Source organism: Giraffa tippelskirchi, chromosome 2 (assembly GCF_054371585.1).
Source record: "Giraffa tippelskirchi isolate mGirTip1 chromosome 2, T2T-mGirTip1v1.2.pri, whole genome shotgun sequence".
Taxonomy (NCBI): Eukaryota; Metazoa; Chordata; class Mammalia; order Artiodactyla; family Giraffidae; genus Giraffa; species Giraffa tippelskirchi.
In genome coordinates, this window is record NC_137276.1 from 68,740,809 (window position 1) to 68,760,377 (window position 19,569).

The following is a 19,569-nucleotide window of genomic DNA, read 5'->3' on the forward strand; positions in this document are numbered from 1 at the left end:
CAGATAAAAAATTTCCTGTTCATTAAGCAATATTTCTATATCTCAGTATTTTGGGATGTTGCTATTAAATACTTTAGGCTATATTGTCTCAACCAGTGCTGCAGCTAGTGGCTCTGTCCAGGTATGGCATTAAGCCAGTATCAACATGAAATGTCTATTGCTATTAAAGAGATAAGTTTGATGTGACCCACAAGATATAAGATCTTTGAAGACTTTCTGTCATAGTTTTGATTCCTTTCATATATTTGTAACCATGCAAGGCTTTGCTTTTGTTAATGGTAGTGAGGTAAACTTGGGTTTTGTTTGTACTAAAAACCTAGCTAAAATTTTTAATTACTTTTGTTATGCCTTTTATGCTCTATATCACATATGATATATAATCTATATTACATATGCTTATCGTGAACATTTAAACCACATAGAAAAGTAAGAAGAAGGCAGAGAATCACTCCCAATTCTGCTTTCCAGAAATAACTGTTCTCAACATTTGAACATCTTTTTGAACATTTCTCAATGTGTCTGTATTGAGCAAAATATAGCTGGATAGAATTTTAGGAAAATGAGATCACAGTATACATGGTAATTTTAAATACCAAGAATTAATTTACTTGAATTAAATGAAAGAAAAGGGATTGAAGTAAAATTGGAGGAACTGTTAACTTCACTCAGAAAAATATTTCTTTGTTACAATAGTATGGAGCATGAAAGATCCCATTATTACGAAAAATATAAACCATTTTAAGTGTTTGAAATTAACACTTTTTTTAAACTTTGTATTTCTTATTTTCAACTGAAATGTTACTCAGTTAGAGTCAATGTCAGCTGCTGTCTACTCCACTGTTGCTGTGGTAATCACAGGACAAAAAGCATGGTTGGGAGTGATGCAGAGGCTGTAGAGCACAAAATATCTAAAAAGCAGTGTAACCATGTTTTCTAAGAAAAATGAAAAAATAATACACATATACTTTCTATCAGGAGCTTCCCAGGTGGTGCTAATGGTAAAGAATACACCAGCCAATGCAGGACTTAAGAGACTCAGGTTCAACCTCGGGTCAGGAAGATTCCCCTGGAGGAGGGCATGGCAATCCACTCCACTATTCTTGTCTGGAAAATCCCATAGGCAGAGGAGCCTGGCAGGCTACAGTTCATAGGGTCACAAAGAGTCAGAGACAACTGAAGTGACTTGGCATGCCTGCACTCTCTATTAGATCTTCCCATCCTCTAACTTCTGATGTATTATTTTCTATATATGTCTTAATTTATATTTTCCTTTTGTTCTGTAGCCATAATTATCAGTTATTGAGTCAATTTAAAAAGTTCATCCATTTAAAAGTTGCATTTAAAGTTTATTTCTGACCAATCACCAGCCATTTTACTATTATTTCTCTCTTAATAAGTTCTTTGTTTTGAATCTGGTCTAGGATGGCTGGATTTTGTGGCTCAGGAATTTTTTGAGGAAGTACTCATAAGTATTCTGTTTGCAAAGTTCTTATATGTTTAAGATTGTTGATTTCATTTATAGTTGATGAATATTAATGGCTTGACTGAACATAAAATTCTTACATTCTTTTCCTCTAATATACTTTAGATATTATTTGTGGTCACTTCTTTTTAAAAAAATATTAAAATTGAAGTATAGTTGCTTTACACTGCTGCGTCAGTTTCTGCTGTACAGCAAAGTGAATCAGCTGTGTATGTGTGCTTAGTTGCTCATTCATGTCCTACTCTTTGTGACCCCATGGACTGTAGCCTGCAGACTCCTCTGTCCATGGAGACTCTCCAGGTAAGAATACTGGTGTGATTTGCCATGCCCTCCTCCAGGGGATCTTCCCAACCCAGGTTTGAACCCAAGTCTCCCGCATTGCAGGTGGATTCTTTACCATCTGAGCCAACAGGGAAGCCTGAATCAACCATAAATATACATGTATCCCCTCTTTTTTGAGATTTCCTTCCCATTTAAGTCACCATAGAGTAACAAGTAGAGTTCCCTGTGCTGATCAGTAATGGCAACCCACTCCAGTGTTTTTGCCTGGAGAATCCCAGGGATGGCGGATCCTGGTGGGCTGCCATCTCTGGGGTCACACAGAGTCGGACACGACTGAAGCAACTTAGCAGTATATGTATGTCAATCCCATTCTCCCAATTCATCTCCCACCTTTCTCTTTCCCCCTTCATATCCATATGTTTGTTCTCTATGTCCATGTCTTTATTTCTGCTTTGCAAATAAGATCATCTATACCATTTTTTCTAGATTCCACATATATGTGTTAATATGCAATATTTGTTTCTCTCTCTTTGACTTATTTCACTAAGCACAGGACTCTTTATGACATTCTCTAGGTCCATCCACATCTCTGTAAATGTGCAATTTTGATACTTTTTATGGCTGAGTAATATTCCATCACATTTTCTTTATCCTTTTTTTTTCTGTTGATGAACATTTAGGTTGCTTCCATTTCTGGCTAGTGTATATAGTGCTGCAATGAACATTGAGCTACATGTATCTTTTTGAATTACAGTTTTCTCTGTATATATACCTAGGAGTGGGATTGCTGGATCATATGTTAGTTCCATCTTTAGTTTTTAAAGGAGCCTCTATATTGTTCTCTACAGTGGCTGTATCAATTTACATTCCTGCCAACAGTGTAGGAGGTTTCCTTTTTCTCTACACCCTCTCCAGCATTAATTGGTTGTATATTTTTGATGATGACTATTCTGACAGGTATGAGGTAATGCTTCACTGTAGTTTTGATTTGCATTTCCCTAATAATTAGTAATGCTGGGCATCTTTTCATGTGTTCATTGGCCATCTGTATGTCTTCTTTGAAGAAAAATCTATTTAGGTCTTCTGCCTGCTTTCTGATTGGGTTTGTTTTTTTTTTTATTTTGAGCTGCATGTGCAGTTTGTATGTTTAAGAGTTAATCCTTTGTCAGTTGCTTTGTTTGCAAATATTTTCTCCCATTCTGAGGGGTGTCTTCTCATCTTGTTTGTGGTTTCCTTTGCTGTGCAAAAGCTTTTAAGTTTAGTTAGGTCCCATTTGTTTATTTTTGTTTTTATTTTCATTATTCTAGGAGATGGATCAAAAAAAAAGAGATTCTGCTGCGATTTATGTCAAAGGGTGTTTTGCCTATGTTTTCCTCTAAGAGTTTTACAGTGTCTGGCCTTACATTTAGGTCTTTAATTTGGAGTTTATTTTTGTGTATGATGTTAGGGAGTGTTCTAATTTCATTCTTTTACAGGTAGCTGTCCAGTTTCCCACCTATTGAAGAGACTGTTTTGATTATTTACCATAATATACTAGGCCATTCACAGTTAAATCATTTACTTATCCATTCATTTATCCATATGTTCATTCATTTGTCAAATAATGAGCATTCATTATTCACTAGGGCCTAGGGCTACACCAGTAGGCAAAACTCAGGTTTTGCAGTTACAGAATCATTGACCACAATACTTCAAAATCCTTTCTTTGACGTGTGCTTGTCCAACCTCCTCTTCTCCTCTCACAATTTCCAGAGAGATTGACTATTTGTAATTCCCTAAAGCAATGAGCTATTTCTTTTGTTGATGTTTCTCCTCCCACTGCCTAGAATCCTCTTCCTTTTTTTGTCAACCTGGTGAATACTCAGCTTATTTGTTTCTTCTCTCTCCCCCTTTTCTGGAAGAGGGTTCCAGTGAATACCAAGAAACCTTTAATAATTTACCTCAAATATAATTTCAATCTTTTCTTCATAAGTCTTTAGGCATAACTCTTAGAAAAATCAGCTTCTAAAATGCAACTTGACATGACTGAGTGACTTCACTTTCATGCATTGGAGAAAGAAATGGCAACCCACTCCAGTGTTCTTGCCTGGAGAATCCCAGGGACGGGGGATCCTGGTGGGCTGCCGTCTATGGGGTCACACAGAGTTGGACATGACTGAAGCGACTTAGCAGCAGCAGCAGCAAAATGTAACTTAAGACAGGACATGAGATGGGGATGTAGTGTATTGATGGTGGGGTTGGGTGATGTGTGTGTGTGTCTTTATGTGTGTAACATGTTTGATGGATTCAGTGACCCAGTGAAGTAAAAAGAATATTGGGATGGGGATTTTAGAGGAAATAAATTGGAAAAATAGGAGGTTTTAAGAAACATAAACTTCAATATTCTATGAAATTTATTCTTCTAGGACACATTGTTCCTTAAGATTATAGGATAATTTTATGCCTTCCTTGCTTTATTTATTCATACAAAATTCTTTTTTGCAGCCTTTTGGTGCTTTTTTTTTCTCTTATATACTTAGTCAGATATATGACTGAGAATGTGCTTTTCCAGGCATTTGATTTTTAAAGAATCACTTTTATTGAAGTACAATTTGCAGGCAACGAAATGTATCCATTTTAATGGTTGAGTAAGTTTTGAGACATGTACCCACTCATGTAACCACCACAATCAAAATATAAAATATTTCCCCCACTCCATAATGTTCTCCTGTGCCTCTTGGCAGTCAACACCCTCTCCACTCCTGGCCATAGGCAATCATAGGTATGCTTTTAGTTACTATTAATTAGTTTTGTCAGATTTTAATTTTAATACTATATTTCTTGTTCAAAGTCATCTCTTGCCTGTCACTCTTCTTCCATGATCCTCTATAGAAAGAACTTGGAAGCTGATCTCATTTTTCTTTTATCTATCTCATTTTCTTTCCTAGTTTTCTGAAACTCATTCTACATGTCTCATTCTTCCTCTTTAGATACCATTATTAATTCATTTTCTATTATATTAACCTACTATAGACTGGCCACAGGTGATTGCTCAAGGGGCTTCAATGTCTTCCAGAGTCAAAATCTTTTCACCTCCAAATTTCAATTGTATCATTTTTAAGGCCCATTTGATACAGAAGAAACATCCTAAATTATAATTTTGTAAACTCTTTTATATTAATTACCTTCTCCATGGCACCCATGTAAGATATATATATATACATATATATATAAAAGGGCTAAAGTAAAACAAAAAACAGCAGTTAGGCTTATTTTTCAGAATTATTTATCTTACAAAACCATTCTAATCTGTAATAACTAGGAATAAGAATAAGTAATGTAAAAACTAAAAAGTATATGTGAGCACATTTAGGGGGTTATCAGAATGAGTATGTTAGTTCTTTCCTCTTACAAATTTGATATTTCATTGAAACATGTATATTATCATATGTGAAACAAAACTTTGGTTTTTAAAGAGTGTTTGTGTGTGCGTGTGTGTGTGTGTATGTGTGATGGATATCACAGCTGTTTTTAGTGCCATTTACTTTCCTTGCTTTATTTATGGAAGTAGGAGGAAATTATTTAGGGGTAGTAATTTAATGCTTTTTCAGTTGGTATTTAATTGGGTTTACATGTCAAAAGATGCACAGAGCCTGATATTTAATTAGAGGCTTTATAATGGTAAAATATACTATGTGAACAATCTTGTGAACTTTTCAACGTGTTTTCCTACTTGAATGTCTTCCAAGGTATGGACCTCTAAAAATTTCCTCCTATTTTATCCACCTATTTATTTAACCCTTCTATCACTCTCTGTATTGCACAGGGAATCACACCCTTGGATATTTATTTATTCTGAGTAAAGTATAGCTTCATCCTGCCACAGAAATTTCACATAAATTCTTCTGGATCTTACTTAGGTAAATGAAACATCTATTTGTTCCTTAATATCTACTTTTGGTGGCAACTTTTTCTCTCTTTATTTTTTGCTATGGAAAAAAACCCAATAAAATTTACCATCCTATCCATTTTAAATCTGCAAGGAGATCAAACCCGTCAATCCTAAAAGAAATCAATCTTGAATATTCATTGGAAGGACTGATGCTGAAGCTGAAACTCCAATACTTTGGCCACCTGATGCAAAGAGCCTACTCAGAAAAGACCATGATGCTATGAAAGATTGAAGGCAGGAGGAGAAGGGGAGGACAGAGGATGAGATGGTTGGATGGCATCACTGACTCAGTGGACATGAGTGTGAGCAAGCTGTGGGAGATGGTGAAGGACAAGGAAGCCTGGTGTGCTGCAGTCCATGGGGTCACAAAGAGTCAGACACAACTGAGCGACTGAACAACAACAATAACAGCATCCATTTTAAGTGTACAGTTCAATAATGTTAACTATTTTCATACTGATGTGAAACAAATCTCCACACTTTTTTCATCTTATAAATATGAAACCCTATACTCATTAAACAACAATCCCTCTTCCCCTTTACCCCTTTCTCCCTACATATACCCTGGTAACCATCATTCTACTATCTGTTTCTGTGAATTTGACTATTTTAGATACATCATATAAGTGGAATCATACAGTACTAGTGCTAAGTCGCTTCAATTGTGTCTGACTCTTTGCAGCCCTATGGATTGTAGCCCGCCAGGCTCCTCTGTCCATGGAATTCTCCAGGCAAGAATACTGGAGTGGATTGCCATGCCCCCCTCCAGAGGATCTTCCCAACCCAGGCATTGAACCTGTGTATCCTATGACTCTGGCATTGGCAGGCAGGTTCTTTACCACTAACACTATCTGGGGAGGCTCTATTTGATCATAAATGGAGTCATTTAGTATAATTTCATCAAGGTTCATTCACTGTAGCATGTGACAGGATTTCTTCCCTTTTAAGGCTAAACAATATTCCACTGTGTGTATATACAACATTTTGTTGATTCATTCACCTGTAAGTGAAGGTAGATTGCTTCCACCTCTAGCCTATTGTGAATAGAGCTGCTGTGAACAAGGGTATGTGAGTACATTTTTGAAATCCTGCTTTTAATTCTTTTGGCTATATACTCAGAATTGGGATTAATCAATCATATGGCAGTTCAATTTTTAATTTTTTGAGGAATCTCTGTACTGTTTTCCATAGTGGCTATACCAATTTATATTCCCACCAACAGTATACAAACCTTCCTTTTTCTCCATATACTTACTAACACTTGATAATAGGTGTTTTTTTAAATTAATTTATTTTTTATTGAAGGATAATTGCTTTATAGAATTTTGCTGTTTTCTGTCAAACTTCAACATGAATCAGCCATAGGTATACATATATCCCCTCCCTTTTGGAACCTTCTCCCATCTCCTTCCCCATCCCACCCCTCTAGGTTGATACAGTGCCCTGTTTGAGTTTCCTGAACCATACAGCAAATTCCCATTGGCTATCTATTTTACATATGGTAATGTAAGTTTCTGTGTTACTCTTTCCACACATTTCACCCTCTTCTCCCTTCTCCCCATGTCCATAAGTCTATTCTCTATGTCTGTTTCTCCATTGTTGCCCTGTAAATAAATTCTTCAGTACCATTTTTCTAGATTCTGTATATATGTGTTAGAATACAACATTTATCTTTCTCTTTCTGACTCACTTCACTCTGTATAATAGGTTCTAGGTTCATCCACCTCATTAGAACTGACACAAATGCATTCTTTTTCATGACTGAGTAATATTCCATTGTGTATATATACCACACTTCTTTATCCACTCATCTGTCTATGGACAGCTATTATCTTTTTGATAATAGCTGTACTAACATTTGTGAAGTGATGTCTCATTGTGGTTTTGATGTGCATTTCCCTGATGACTAGTAATGTTGATCATCTTTTTATGTACTTGTTCGCCATTCACATGCATGTATTCTTTGAAAACGTGTATTGAAGTTCTCTTACATTTTTTTCTATTGAGTTGTATTGACACAATCTTATTGTTTTGGATTTAATTCCTTATCAGATAGATGGTTTGCAATTTTCTCTTCCATTCCATAGACTGCCTTTTCATTTAGCTGATTGTGTCTTTTGCTTGCAGAAGCTTTTTAGCCTGATGTAGTCTTACTTGTTTCTGTTTGCTTTTGTTGCCTGTGTTTTTCATGTCATATCCAAAAAGTCATTGCCAAGACCAATATCAAGGAAAATTTTTACTCTGTTTTCTTCTAGATGTTTTATGGTTTCAGATCTTATGTTTAAGTCTAATCTATTTCACGTTAATTTTTTATGAGTAGTGTAAGATAGGAGTCCAGTTTCATTCTTTTGAATATGAATAGTTTAACACCATTTATTTAAGGGAGACTATCTTTTCCCCATTCAGTATTCTTGGCACCCTTGTCAAAAATTAGTTGATTTTAAATGTGTGAGTTTGTTTTTGGGCTCTCAAGTTTCCTCTGTTGATCTATATATCTGTTTTTATGCCAGTTCCATATTGCTTTGATTGCCATATCTTTGCAATAAAATTTGATATCAGGAAGTATAATGCCTCCAGCTTTGTTCTTTCTCAAGATGGCTTTGGCTACTTGAATTCTTATGTGGCTCCATATGAATTTTAGGATGGTTTTTTCTGTCTGTGGAAAATGCTATTGGAATTTTGATATGGATTTCACTGAATCTGTAGATGACTTTGGGTGGTATGAGTATTTTAATAGTATTAATCCTTTCAATTCATGAGCACAGGTTATCTTTCTATTTATTTGTATCTTCTTCAGTTTATTTCATCTACGTTTTATAGTTTTCAGTGTATAGATATTTCACATCTTTGGTTACATTTATTCCTAAGTTATTTATTTTTTTGATACTATTGCAATTGGGATTGACTTATTTATTTCTTTTTCAGATAGCTTGTTGTTAATATATAAAAACACAACTGATTTTTATGTGTTTATTTTGTATCCTGCAACTTTAACAAATTAGTAGGATTTTCTATGTATGAGATCATATCATATCATCCTCAAACAGATACAGCCTTACTTCATCCTTTCTTTTTTTTTAAATTTTTACTGTTTTATGATGCAGGGTGTTCGGGGCTGGTGCACCAGGATGACCTGGAGGGATGGGATGGGGAGGGAGGTGGAAGGGGGGTTCTGGAAGGGGAAAACATGTACACCCATGGTGGATTCATGTCAATGTATGGCAAAACAAATACAATATTGTAAAATTAAAAAATAGAAAATAAACTAATTTAATAAAAAAAAAATGTTTTTATTCTATATTAGAACATAACCAGTCAACAATGTTGTGATAGTTTCAGGTGGATGGCAAAGGTACTCAGTCATACATATACATGTATCTATTCTCCCTCAAGCTCTCCTCCCTATCAGCTGCAAACAGATACACTTTACTTCTTCCTTTCTAATCTGGATGCCTTTTATTTCTTTGATTAATTAACTGCCTATTTGCATAATTAATCTGACTAGAACTTCTAGGACTGTGTTGAATAGGAATGGTGAGAGTTGGGTGGGCTTACTGCTGGCGTTCTTGGGCCTGGGTTCACCAGAACAGTCCTGGAATTTGAGTCATCAATGATGGACTTCATACTTGTGTCTGCATGGGTAGTTCTAGATTCTGGGTCCTCAGGCACCAAACATGTGTCAGGATCACTTTGGTAACATGGGCCAGTTTAGCTCTGGTATGAACCTGGAGCCTGGGTCCATGGGATCTTGTCTGAAGTCTATGTCCTCAGGAGCCAGTGTGGTGCTGAGGTTGACTGGAGGGCCTGGGTTAAGGGAACTGACCTGGTGCTGGGGTGGGTTGAAACCTTGGTTTTGCAGTAGTTTGTTTTGCGTGGGCCCTGTATGGAAGTCTTGCTTTGCAGCACTTGCCTGAAGCTTCAGTTCTTGGGGCCTGACTGGGATCCTGGGGCCATAGGAGAAACGGAAGGCTGAAGGAGCTGGCCAGCACTAGTATGTTTTGGGAGCCTGGGTTTACAGGATCCCACTGGGAACCAGGTGTAATAGAAGCTGTCTGGGACTGCTGGATATGGCAGGTGCTGGAATCAGTTGGAAGCCTGTTCACAAGAATCCACTGGGATCCTGGTGCTGGGGACACAACGGGGGCTACTGGAGCTGGCAGGCCCTGGGGTGAGCTGGGGGCCTGTGTTTGATGCTACTGTAAATAGAATTGTTTTCTTAATTTCCTTTGTGGATTGCTCAGTTATGTATATAAATGTAATTGATTTTTGTATGTTGGTTATGTATGCTGTAACTTTTGTGAATTTATTAGTTCTAACAAATTTTTTTTCTGGATCTTTAGGGTTTTCTACATATAAGATAATGTTATCTGCACACAGCTAATTTTACTTTTCTCTCTAATTTAGATGCCTTGGTGGCAATTTTTTAAAGGAAAGGTACATTTTCAGGCTGCCAGGAGATCTTGGTACAGAACAATACTGCACGGACATTTTCAGAATACTCTTGAGAGCTTAATGCTGCTATCTTTGGCCAGCAACAGTGGGATTAATTGTGTTAGCATTTTTGGTTTGTTGTCATGTTATTTGAGATCTTTGGAGAGTTAATGGATTGATATATAACTAATTCGGGCTTCCCTGGTGACTCAGATGGTAGAGAATCTATGATGTAGTTATATGATATGTAACTACTTGGGGCTTCCCTGGTGAGTCAGATGGAGACCAGAGTTCAGTCTCTGGGTCAGGAAGATCCCCTGGAGAAGGGAATAGCAACCCACTCCAATATCCTTGCCTAGAGAATTCCATGGACAGAGGAGCCTGGTGGGCTATAGTCCATGCAGTAGCAAAGAGTTGGACACAACTGAGAGACTAACACACACACATATAATACTGTTGTCACTATATATCAATCAAAATTAAGTTGACCTTGGTTGCTGCTGTTTTCATCACAGTTCCTGTTCTGCAACAGAGCAGTCAGAACAATGAAATGATGACCTCTTTCTGACTGTACCCTGTGATCAACTGCATCTAACAAACACACACACACTGACACACATGCCTATATTTATATACAGACATACACATACATATTCTACTTATCTTTTTTCATTTCTCTCTTTGTGCCTCATTTGTTTTCTCCCAGGCTTATAATCCACATTCATTTCCTTTTCTCCCTCATTCTTTTTATTCTTACACTCATACTACCATCTCCCATACATTTTCCTACAGAGTGGTAGTGTAGCTGAGGTTTATGAAGCAATTTAGACTTCCCACAAACGTTGAGCTAGGAGATGCTGTAAAGTGAAATAATGCTTTACTTGATGATGGCAAGTGAGTGGTATAAGCTTTTTATTTGGTAAATTTATATACTCAAGCATTCAAGGAAAAGTTGTTATTGTGCGTGCTTATTTCAAACTAAGTCACTACGAAAGAAGTGAGAGATTTCATGGCTCTTGTGACAATTATGAGAAATAGACTGCATTAATCATGCTGCATAAAAAGACAATAATAAGCAAAGGTTGAAATATTAAACTTTTAGAGATGAGTCATAATTGTAATGGTGCTGTTTGTCTTCAAACTTCTTCACAAGATAAAATAACATTCTTTCCACAGTCTCAATTATATTAGCATCTTTCAAAGATGTTGGAATTAAGGCAAAGAGGTTCAAAAGAGTCAATTCAGACCAAGAATTAAAATCAGTTGAGAATTGAAATTCTCTTATGATAAGCAAAGCAAAATTTTGAAGTAGAAATTCATAACTCTGATCCTGATTTTGCCTGTGCCTCTAACTAGCTATGTCAACTTTGGCAAGTCTCTGAGCCCCTGGTGGCTTACTTCCTAACTCCCAATTTCCTTCCTCTCAAATGAGGGATTAGACTAATTGGTCTCTAAGTTAACTTTCAGTATTTAAATAGTTTGATTTAATTCTATAATTTTTTTTCCTCTGAACATTATACTTAGTCCTCTTAACTGGCATGTTTAATTAATGAAGTCTCTCAGTATTCATTCGGTTCAGTTCAGATCAGTCGCTCAGTCGTGTCCGACTCTTTGCGACCCCATGAACCGCAGCACGCCAGGCTTCCCTGTCCATCACCAACTCCCAGAGTTTACCCAAACCCATGTCCATCGAGTTTGTGATTCCATCCAGCCATCTCATCCTCTGTCATCCCCTTCTCCTCCTGCCCCCAATCCTTCCCAGCATCAAGGTCTTTTCCAATGAGTCAACTCTTCGCATGAGGTGGCCAATGAAGTATTGGAGTTTCAGCTTCAACATCAGTCCTCATTATGCATACCATTTAACTTTTAATATAGGAAACATGTCTTAAAGATGTGATTCTATAATTTAGTCTCTTCTTGATTGTTGGAAAGGGTGGTCCAGCAAGTATATAGGTCATACAAGGGGAGGGAATTACAATTAAATATCAGTATGAGGTAGTTAATCAATTTCTAGTCATAGAAAGCATGAATAATGGGAATCTTATGAAAGTGCAGGTTATCAGACTCACAGGACCTTGGGAATATGGGGCAGATATTGTTATTGTCCTCTTAGTAACACAAGTTTCATGGATCTTTACTGTAGTACCCGGCCGTTAATATGACTCTTTCTTTTTGTGTGTTATTCCCAACTCCTCTGGTTGATTTTGTACATACATTTTCCTTTTTAGTTCCAGAGTGATAAGATCTTACTTGTCTAACAAATTATTATTTCCATTCCTTGGACAGAGCTTTATGTGGTATTTTACCTGACAACCATTTTGAGATGCTCAGAAAATAGCCTGAAGTTTGGGGCTATAGGTTGTGTACTATCTTTTAGAAAGAGATGGTATGCAGAGCAGGACCCAGTATCTAATTCAGACTTACCTAGAATACTGAGTCTTAACTAGTGTAGCTTTTCAAGGATACTCTTCAAAATAAGCATGAAATGACTAGACTATGACTGAGTGTACCTTTGCTACTAGTGTTATAGTTTATATTAAGAAGACATTACATTCAGTTGTTTAAGTGATACAAAAATTTTAACTAGTAGTATGTTATATACAAGTCAGAGGTTTAGGATTTAGAAAGCTTTTCATGTAGTTTGTTTAAACTCAGTCTGCGATACCAAAGAGAGATACCAAAGAGAGAACTGAGAAGCTAGCAAGACTAGATAGAAGACATCAAGCAAACATTTTGCATTTGTTAATCATTTCATCACATAATAACTTTAAGAGGTACTTCCTGAGGAGGAAAATGAGGTTCACAGACAATTAGTTTGTTTAATGTCTTACAACAAGTTAAAAATAAAGCCAGGGTTTGAATTCAGGTAGTCTGTATCCAGAGCCCTCACAATGCTATGCTTCTCTAAGTTTTCATATTTTTTTCTTCCCTCCTCTCTTTTCCCTTCCTTGGACCTTCTGTAGGTTTTCTCTTGGCATACAGACCATTTGCTTCCATTCTCATGTACGTTTACGTTAAAGTAGAAATAATTGTTTTCTATGGAATACTCTTTCCAGGAAAGTCAGTTATAAGAATGGTTTCAGTTTTATCTTGGAAGGAACAGGACCTAGAAGTCAGGCATTCCCTTGATCCCTGTATGTTATTTAGGATTCCAACTGTGAAGGGCTCCAGAGAAGGCCTGAGCCAAACTGTCTAGGCAAGAGTCTTGGTAGTGTGATGGATAGTGTAGGGTTGAGATGACTGAAGGAGGAGCAAGAAGTCTTTGGGAACTGTTCAGTTCAGTTTAATTGTTCAGTTGTGTCTAATTCTTTGCGACTCCACGGGCTGCAGCACAACAGTCTTCTCTGTCCATCACCAACTCCTGGATCTTGCTCAAACTCATGCCCATCAAGTCAGTGATGCCATCCAATCATCTCATCCTCTGTTGTCCCCTTCTTCTCCTGCCTTCAATATTTTCCAGCATCAGGGTCTTTTCCAATGAGTCAATTCTTTGCATCAGGTGGCCAAAGTACTGGAGCTTCAGCTTTAGCATCAGTCCTTCCAATGATTATTCAGGACTGATTTCCTTTAGGATTGACTGATTTGATCTCCTTGCTGTCCAAAGGACTCTCAAGAGTCTTCAAAAGCATCAATTTTTTGGTGCTCAACTTTCTTTATGGTCCAACTCTCACATCCACACATGACTACTGGATAAACCATAGCTTTGACTAGATAGATCTTTGTTGGTAAAGTAATGTCCCTGCTTTTTAATATGCTGTCTATATTTGTCATAGCTTTTCTTCCAAGGAAGAAGCATCTTTTAATTTCATGGCTGCAGTCACCATCTGCAGTGATTTTGGAGTCCAAGAAAATAAAGTCTGTCACTGTTTCCACTGTTTCCCCATCTATTTGCCATGAAGTGATGGGCCCAGATGCCATTATCTCAGTTTTTTGAATATTGAGTTTTGTCAGCCTTTTCACTCACCTCTTTCACTTTCATCAAGAGGCTCTTTAGTTCCTCTTTGTTTTCTGCCATAAGGTTGGTGTCATCTGCATATCTGAGGTTATTGTTATATCTCCCAGTAATCTTGATTCCAGCTTGTGCTTCATCCAGTTCAACATTTTGCATGATGTACTCTGCATATAAGTTAAGTGAGCAAGGTGACAATATACCACCTTGATGTACTGCTTTCCCAATTTGGGACCAGTCTGTTGTTCCATGTCCAGTTTTAACTGTTACTCTTGACCTGTATACAGATTTCTCAGGAGTCAGGTAAGGTGGTCTGGTATTCCCATCTCTTTAAGAATTTTCCACAGTTTTTTTTTTTTTTGTGATCCATACAGTCAAAAGCTTCAGTGTAGTCAATCAAGCAGAAGTAGATGTTTTTTTTTTCTGAAATTCTTTTGCTTTTTCTATTATCCAGCATATGTTGGCAACTTTATCTTTAGTTCCTCTGCCTTTTCTAAATCCAGCTTGAACATCTGGAATTTCTTGGTTCATCTACTTTTGTAGCCTAGCTTGGAGAATTTTGAGCATTACTTTGCCAGTGTATGAGATAAGTGCAATTGTGTGGTAGTTTGAACATTCTTTGGCTTGCCTTTTTTTGGGATTGGAATGAAAACTGACCTTTTCCAGTCCTGTGGTCATTGCTGAGTTTTCCAAATTTCCTGGCATATTGAGTGCAGCACTTTCACAGCATCAACTTTTAGGATTTGAAATAGCTTGTTAGCTTGTAAAATGCCATCAGTGTTGGCATGCAAAATATTTCCTCTTTTTCTGGCAGCTTATTACAATTTTGTAAACTTTTTCAGTAAAACTTTCAATGTCTTATCTCTGAGGCTTATCATCCAAGTTTATAAATTAATGACCTTTGACGTTTTATCAGCTTTCACAAGATATTAGACAGGAAGTATGTATGATTTTTTTTTTTTAGATTAGTAAAGAGTTTTTCTTTAACAACCTATTTCATATCTTGCTCCACTCTTTTTGGACTATATGTTCAAGCTTTTAGAGGTTTATTGTGACATATTACTTGAAAGATATTTTGTATCAGCAATATCTCTTACTATATATACCGTAATCTCTGGTGTGAAGGGAATACCATCATTCTTTCTGCAACCTCTATTTTTATTAGTCCTTAACATTTTTTTGACATATAAGAAGCTGTACATAATTAATGTGTATAGCCTGAATTTAGAGATAAGTTCAGGCATAACTTGTTTTATTGAGTTTTTCTTTATTGCACTTCACAGATACTTCTTTTTAAACAAATTGAAGGTTCCTGGCAAGCCTGCATATTCACATGATGATTTGCATTTTTAGCAATAAAGCATTTTAAAATTAAGGTATGTGCACAACATCGTATATCAACCACAATCCAACAAGATTTAATTAAAAAAATAAAAAATAAAATTAAGATATTTCTATATGTATTTTTAGATATAATGCTATTGCATACTTATAGAGTGCAATATAGTGTAAATATAACTTTTATATGTACTTGGAAACCCCCAAATTTGTGTAACTTCCCTTTTTGGGATATTTGCCTTATTGTAGTGGGCTAGAACCAAACCCACAATATCTCTGAGGTGTGCCTGTATATACGTGTGAAAGTTGTGCCATTATCTATTCCATAAACTTATCCATCACCTCTAAAAATTTCTTCCCTCCTTCTTATTTATTGTTATTCTAATTATTATTATTTTTGATGGTATGAATACTTAATGTAAGATTTCCCCTGTTAGCAGATTTTTAAGTGTACAATATAATATTGTTAACTTTGGGTACTATGTTATAAGTAGATATCTAGGACTTAGTTATCATGTAGAATTACAACTTTGTATCCTTTGATTAAAATCTTGCTGTTCCCCTCGTTCCAGCCCTTGAACCACCATTCCACTCCCTTGCTTTTATAAATATGACTACTTTAAGTTCGTTGTGTAAGTGGTATCATGTGATGTGTGCCCTTCTTTGTCCGACTTATTTCTCTTCGCATAATGTTCTCCAGGTTCATCTATGCATACGTGTGCATGCAAGTGTGCTCAGTTGCTCCAATCCTATCTGACTCTTTATGACCCCATGGATTGTAGCCCGCCAGGCTTCTCTGTCTATCGGATTCTTTAGGCAAGAATGCTGGAATGGGTTGACATGCCCTCCTCCAGGGGATCGTCCCAACTCAGGAATTGAACCCACATCTCTTATGTCTCATACATCGACAGGCAGGTTCTTTACCACCAACACCACCTGGGAAACACCTATGTTATCCATATTGTCACAAATAGCAGAATTTTGTTCATTTTTAAGGTTGAATAATATTCCATGTATGTGTATAACACACTTCTTTATCCATTCACCTCTTAATGCACATTTAGTTTGCTTCCATGTCATGGTTATTGTGAATAATGCTACAATTAACACAGGGTACAAATATTTCTTTGAGATCCTACTCTTAATTCCATTGGCTGTGTATCCAGAAGTGGGATTGCTGTATCATAATGGTAGTTCTAGTTTTAATTTTTTGAGGAACCTCCATTTTGTCTTCTGTAGTAGTTGTCTCAATTTACATTCCCACTGACAATGCACAAGGGTTTCTGTTTCTCCACATCTTTGCCAACGCTTGTTATTTTTCTTTCATTTTTGATCATAGCTGTTCAATGTAAGGTAATATCTCATTGTGGTTTGCATTTCCCTGATGATTAGTGATGTTGAGTCCATTTGTATGTCTTTGGAAAAAAGTCTATTCAGTCTCCTTGCCCATGTTTAAATTGGATTGTTTGTTGTTTTGCTCTTGGTTGTATGAGTTCTTTGTATATTATGGATATTAATCTTTACCAGATATGAGATTTGAAGGTATTTTTTCCCATCCCATAGGTGTCCTTTTCAGTTTCTGTAAGGTTTCTTTTGCAATATAGAAGCTTTTTAGACTAATGTAGTCTCACCTGTTTATCTTTGTTTTTCTTGCCTTTGTTTTTGGTGTCAATTCCCACCCCCCCTCCCAAAAAAAAAATCATTGTACTACTGACAGGGAGCTACCCCTCATGTTTCTTTCTAAGAGTTTTATGGTTTCAGGTCAAATGTTCAAGTTATTAATCCATTTTGAGTTGACTTTTTTGTTTGATGTAAGATGGTGGTAAAGTTTCATTCATTTGCATATGGCTGTCCAGTTTTCCTAGCACCATTTATTAAATAGACTATTTTCCATTGTATATATTTGGTTTCTTTGTGGCATATAGATTGGCTGTATACATGTGGGTGTATTTCTGAACTCTTTATTCTATTCCATTGATCTATGTGTCTGTTTTTATGCCAATACCAAGTTGTTTGATTCCTATATTGTTGTAATACAGTTTGATATCAGGAAGTATATCTTTCCATTTCTCCTTTGCTTTTCATTTCTCTTCCTTTCACAGCTCTGTGTAAGGCCTCCTCAGACAGCCATTTTGCTTTTTTGCATTTCTTTTCCATGGGGATGGTCTTGCTCCCTCTCTCCTGTACAATGTCACAAACCTCCATCCATAGTTCATCAGGCACTCTGTCTATCAGATCTAGTCCCCTAAATCTGTTTCTCACTTCCACTGTATAAGCGTTAGGGATTTGATCTAGGTCATACCTGAATGGTCTGGTGGTTTTCCTTACTTTCTTCAATTTAAGTCTGAATTTGCAATAAGGAGTTCATGATCTGAGCCACAGTCAGCTCCCAGTCTTGTTTTTGCTGACTGTATAGAGGTTCTCCATCTTTGGCTGCAAAGAATATAATCAGTCTGATTTCGGTGTTGACCATCTGGTGATGTCCATGTGTAGAGTCTTCTCTTGTGTTTTTGGAAGAGGGTGTTTGCTATAACCAGTGTGTTCTCTAAACAAAGCTCTATTAGCCTTTGCCCTGCTTCATTCTGTACTCCAAGGCCAAATTTACCTGTTACTCCAGGAGTTTCTTGACTTCCTACTTTTGCAGTCCAGGCGCCTATAATGAAAAGGACATCTTTTTTAAGTGTTAGTTCTAGAAGGTCTTGTAGGTCTTCATAGAACCATTCAGCTTCAGCTTCTTCGGCATTACTGGTCGGGGCATAGACTTGGATTACTGTGATATTGAATGGTTTTCCTTGGAAATGAACAGAGATCATTCTGTTGTTTTTGAGATTGCATCCAAGTACTGCATTTCCCTGGTGGCTCAGATGGTAAAGCGTCTGCCTACAATGCGGGAGACCCGGGTTAAATCCCTGGGTTGGGAAGATCTCCTGGAGAAGGAAATGGCAACCCACTCCAATATTCTTGCCTGGAATGTCCCATGGACAGAGAAGCCTGGTGGGCTACAGTCCATGGGGTCGCAAAGAGTTGGACATGACTGAGTGACTTCACTTCACTGCATTTTGGAATCTTTTGTTGACTATAATGGCTACTCCATTTCTTCTAAGGGATTCCTGCCCGCGGTAGTAGATATAATGGTCATCTGAGTTAAACTCACCCATTCCAGTCCATTTTAGTTCAAGATTCGTAGAATGTCGACGTTCACTCTTGCCATCTACTGTTTGTCCACTTCCAATTTGCCTTGATTCATGGACCTAACATTCCAGGTTCCTATGCAATATTGCTGTTTACAGCATCTTACTTCCATCTCCAGTCACATCCACAACTGAGTGTTGTTTTTCTATGGCTCCATCTCATCATTCTTTCTGGAGTTATTTCTCCACTGATCTCCAGTAGCATATTGGGCACCTACTGATCTGGGGAATTCATCTTTCAGTGTCCCATCTTTTTGCCTTTCCATACTGTTCATGGAGTTCTCAAGGCAAGAATACTGAAGTGGTTTGCCATTCCCTTTTCCAGTGGGAATATTAAGAAGATATTAAGGAGAGGTGGCAAGAATACACAGAAGAACTGTACTAAAAAGATCTTCATGACTGAGATAATCACGATGGTGTGATCCACTTGCCTGCTTCCAGAGCCAGGCATCCTGGAATATGAAGTCAAGTGGGCCTTAGGAAGTGTCACTACTAACAAAGCTAGTGGAGGTGATAGAATTTCACTTGAGCTATTTCAAATCCTAAAAGATGATGCTGTGAAAGTGCTGCACTCAATATGCCAGCAAATTTGGAAAACTCAGCAGTGACCACAAGACTGGAAAAGGTCAGTTTTCATTCCAGTCCCAAAGAAAGGCAATGCCAAAGAATGCTCAAACTACCGCACAATTGCACTCATCTCACACGCTAGTAAAGTAATGCTCAAATTTCTTGAAGCCAGGCTTCAACAATACGTGAACTGTGAACTTCCAGATGTTCAAGCTGGTTTTAGAAAAGGCAGAGGAACCGGAGATCAAATTGCCAGCATCCAATGGATCATTGAAAAAGCAAGAGAGTGCCAGAAAAACATTTATTTCTGCTTTATTGACTATGCCAAAGCCTTTGACTATGTAGATCACAATAAACTGTGGAAAATTCTGAAAGAGATGGGAACACCAGACCATCT

At 37.1% G+C, this 19,569-nt stretch overlaps 1 protein-coding gene across 5 annotated transcripts in view; it reads left to right on the forward strand.

Moving 5' to 3' along the window:
• Window positions 1-19,569, forward strand: part of CTNNA3 (catenin alpha 3) — a 1,864,976-nt gene that overhangs the window by 380,577 nt on the left and 1,464,830 nt on the right. The gene's annotated exons all lie outside the window — the stretch shown is intronic.